This window comes from Dendrobates tinctorius, unplaced genomic scaffold (genome assembly GCF_039654945.1).
Source record: "Dendrobates tinctorius isolate UK_male_01 unplaced genomic scaffold, ASM3965494v1 ptg000192l, whole genome shotgun sequence".
NCBI lineage: Eukaryota > Metazoa > Chordata > Amphibia > Anura > Dendrobatidae > Dendrobates > Dendrobates tinctorius.
Genome location: NW_027361859.1, coordinates 13,643,349 through 13,648,116, shown reverse-complemented (window position 1 = coordinate 13,648,116; position 4,768 = coordinate 13,643,349). Strand labels below are relative to the sequence as shown.

The 4,768-nt window shown below is 39.0% G+C and overlaps 1 long non-coding RNA gene across 1 annotated transcript; it reads right to left on the bottom strand.

The window, feature by feature from the left end:
- Positions 1–3,572: 3,572 nt before the first annotated feature.
- Positions 3,573–4,442, bottom strand: LOC141055909 (uncharacterized). The gene is made up of 3 exons (XR_012221552.1): positions 4,189–4,442; positions 3,900–4,106; positions 3,573–3,804 (listed from the first exon to the last, which is right to left on the bottom strand). It is a non-coding gene; the product is annotated as an uncharacterized lncRNA (long non-coding RNA).
- Between the last annotated feature and the right edge of the window lie 326 nt (positions 4,443–4,768).

Here is a 4,768-nt window from a genome sequence, read left to right as displayed (position 1 = left end):
GTTGACTATGGGATGGAGGATGTGTGATAGGTATATGGGCACTGGACTGTGGGATGGAGGATATGTATGATGGGTATATGGGCACGGGACTATGAGATGGAGGATGTGTGATGAGTATATGGGCATGGGACTATGGGATGGTGGATATGTATGATGGGTATATGGGCATGGGACTATGGGATGGAGAATATGTATGACGGGTATATGGGCACGGAACTATGGGATGGAGAATATGTATGATGGGTATATGGGCACGGGACTATGAGATGGAGGATGTGTGATGAGTATATGGGCATGGGACTATTGGATGGTGGATATGTATGATGGGTATATGGGCATGGGACTATGGGATGGTGAATATGTATGATGGGTATATGGGCACTAGACTATGGGATGGAGGATATGTATGATGGGTATATGGGCATGGGACTATGAGATGAAGGATGTATGATGAGTATATGGGCATGGGACTATGGGATGGTGAATATGTATGATGAGTATATGGGCACGGGCCTATGGGATGGTGAATATGTATGATGGGTATATGGGCACTAGACTATGGGATGGAGGATATGTATGATGGGTATATGGGCATGGGACTATGAGATGAAGGATGTATGATGAGTATATGGGCATGGGACTATGGGATGGAGGATATGCATGACGGGTATATGGGCACAGGACTATGGGATGGAGGATATGTATGATGGGTATATGGGCATGGGACTATGGGATGGAGGATATGTATGATGGGTATATGGGCACTCGGCTATGGGATGGAGGATATGTATGATGGGTATATGGGCACTGGACTATGGGATGGAGGATATGTATGATGGGTATATGGGCACAACTATGGGATGGAGGATGTGTATGATGGGTATATGGACACGGGACTATGGGATGGAGGATATGTATGATGGGTATATGGGCACGGGACTATGGGATGGAGGATAATTATAATTTGTTATAACTAACCACAGTTAGTTACTATGCCCGGGCAGCGCTGGGCTCTTCAGCTAGTGTGTATATATAGACTATATATATATATAAATATATATATAAATATAAATATATATATAAATATATATATATTTATTAGGTTATATGTGTGTAATAGAATATATAATATAATATGGCTACTAAATGTCATTGGCATGCATGCAGGAAGCCGGCCCTCACTATTTAAAAAAAGAGGGTGATAGCTGGCAATTGGAATTGATATTTTGTCTATAGAGCTTGTTATCAGGTAAAAAAAAAAAGAATTTTAGAATCACAGGTTACAGGCAAAAAATGCCTTATTAGGGGAAACTGAAGGATTTGCAAATCACAGATTAAAGGCCAAAAAAGGGAAGCAGGGGGCAAATAAAGTCTTTTTGTGTAGGTGGCATCCTGGACAATATTCCTGCCAAGATTTGTTTGCCTGGTACCTCCTGTTGTTTAGTTGTGGGGTTTCAGAACCCAAAAACTGTTGCAGGCCTCAAACTGTCTTTTCAAACCTGCTGTCCAAATCAGGCTATTGGGGAGTCATTTGAAAGCTAATTACCAGACTGAGGTGATGGAACAGTTCTTGGGGCTGTGGGATGCTCTGTTGGGCATTTGTGCCCCCTCAAGCCTGCACCACCAGGACCATTTTTATCCATGGACAGCCACGCTCTAACCCTCTGAATTCAAATTCCCTGGGGAGCAGGGGGACAAATGATGTCTGTGTGTAAGTGGCATCCTGGACAATATTCCTGTCAAGATTTGTTTGCCTGGTACCTTCTGCTGGGTAGTTGTGGGGTTTCAGAACCCCAAAATCTGTCACAGGCCTCAAACTGTCTTTTCAAACCTGCTGTCCAAATCAGACAAAGGGGCCCCTGGTGGGACTTCTGGTAATAAAGTCCAGGATAACAAAGATGCAATGCCCGAGAACCTGCCAAGTAGTATAACATAAAAATCTGTGTATCTATCAGTCTGTGACCATTAATTTAAATCAAGCTACCAGTAATTAAGTGACTGCATGACTTTTATTTGCTTTTCCCCTCAGCCACTGACAAGAAATAAAATATCAGGACAGTGTGTCTCATTTTTATACCACAGTTCAGTTCTACTACATAAATTACTCAGCCTTTTTCAGACATGTTTCTTTAAAGTAGTATTTAAAGTTTATTAACCATATATATATAAAAGTTAGCATAAAACATGGGTATATGTACAACAAGTTTAAAAAAGAATATCAAACAATTTATATAACACAGTACTGGCTAACCTTGGCACTCCGGCCTGCCATAGCAACGTGCAGCAGTTGAGGCATGCTGGGAGTTGTAGTTTTACAACCACTGAAGTGCCAAGGCTAGCCAACACAATTAAAGTCCAATGTATGGACTGAGGTTGTCACTCGTCCAGCCAGTTCAGATCTTCTCCTTCTCCATAGGAACGTCTTTTCACGCCATAATCAAAAAGTTCAGTTCCTGGAGAAATGTCTTCCTTTGCCTCAAATAATATTACTGGAATTTTCCCACCCTTCATATATTTTAGAACCGGCTTTAAATTGTCTCTTTTACGTGAGTGGTTTATCAAGCGTCCAAATGTTGACGGCATTTGTAAATGGCAGTCGCAGGGTGCCTGGGTTGCATTTATGCACATTTTATGTCCTTTCTCCCGAAAGAAGAAGATATAGCACTTTTCATCGGTAATTTTTCTTTGTATCTCTTCTCCTTCTTTTCCTCCCATTAAGATACCATGGTAATTACAAACAATGTCACCTTTTTTAAAGACCTGTGTGGTCTTAACGGATTGTCCACCCTTTTCGTGATCCTGCACTGCAACAAGTCCCTTCCACTCCTGGGAGTCCACCAAGCATTCTATTTCTGACCATTTGTCTTGATTTTTCCTGGATTTGTGAGGTCTCCAGGCCTTTAGAATAATCTCGGCTTTTGGTATGTTGGTCTGCCAGCCCTGTTCCTTCATGTACACCATGAGTTGCTCTTTGCTTGGAAGGTTTCTGAATTTTTCTGCAAAAAAAAGAGCAAAATATTGTAAAATAGTCAGTATGCATACAAAACACATTAAATTGTTGCACAGGAACACCAACTTCTTGAATACATTAGCCTATTCCTTCCATTATAATTAGCAGAATTGCACACCCAGAAAAAAAAAATGTTGGCGAAAAACTGTGCCATTGTTGACTTAGATCATACCTGTGTATAAAAAGACCTACCTCCCTCCCCAACAACCCTGATTGCAATAACACAGTGACTTCTGAAAACAAAGTGTTGCGAAATAATAAACATAATATACATCTAAAAGGCCGCAGTTATTTAAATATGTTGTATTTCCTTAAAAAAAAACAAAAACATTAATATCCCAAAATGCTTATCACATAAAAATATGTAATCAACTGGAAATTACCAACAATGCATGCTTGAGTATTTATATAGTTTCAAAATTTTAACTACAGTATTTTTGTAGAAAGTTGCAAGCAAATAAGATAGGAGGCCTAAAACGCACAAGGTATGCATGCTAGGGTTAACAACTGATTATATCAGAATTATAGATTCTGAAAAAAAAACACAAATACACACAACATGATCTATACGTAGCTTGTACTGCATCCTTCTCCATTTGTCTTGTGTGTATTGTGCAAAGTCTCTGCTTGATTCTGCACACATGGCTAGTGTTGGAGGTTGCGTATTTATATTAACTGGATGTCTTCTTAGCAGCCTCTTGAAAGACACTTCTTTTAAATCCTTAATTCCCTCTGTATCTTCATCTTTTTCTCCTTCATTGTCTTCCGGGTCATTTTCTGTCCTCTTCCTTTTTCTAAATTAAACAGACATGCATGTCAATTACTATAGTCATGGAGGATCTACCATCATGGTTGGTGAGGAATGGTTGAGAACAAAAACAACACTTACCTGGAGCTCTCTCCTTGATGATCGGACTTCAGTGTTGCCAAAATATGCATGCCTTCAAGCAGATTACTTTTTCTAACCATATCTTTTAGATCTTTATGGTTGATATAGGTATATACAAGATCTCTTTTTTCATTGGAAAGATTCATCAGTGCCCACTTGTCAAATGCATCTCTTGCCTCTTTACAGGTAACTGAAGGTAGTTGAAGCCTAAAAAAGATTATTGAAGCCACTGTTAGCATAGTTCAATTAACATTAAAAATAAAAAATGGTGGCTTGTTATTACATTTACTTCTCATGAAATCTTGACAAGTCCTTTGAGGCATTTTTTACAGGCTGTCCCTTAGATGTTACAAAGAAGCAGTCAACTGTGTGTGCGTCCTTTACCAGCTGAGTCGGTCTGATGAATTTAAAGTAAATGTTGAAGAGCTGTTAAAGGAAAACCTTGCATTATTGACTTGCTTGGCAATTAATAAAATGGGAACATGCAATACATTGACTGTAAATGACTTAATGCTTACAAGCTCTTCCTCTTCTTCTAGCACGATGATGGTCTCATCAGAAGAGATAATAGCCACCTTCTGTTTTTGAAAGCGGGAGAACTTCCTTTCAAGCCACTCCTTTACCTGTAACAGAAATAAAGTTAATGAGGTTTAACAGGTCTGTCATTAGTCGATGAGCTGAAATAATTAATAATATTTGACAAATTATTAACGTAATACATGGCAATACCAATAAAATGTAAGATAGCACATTTGCAATATTTTCAAAACTTTATAAAAGAGGTTGTCTGGGAAAAGAGAAACAGAAAAACAGTTTAATACCTGTTCATAGGCTAGAAGTGATATTTCAAATGAGCTGCATGACTATGA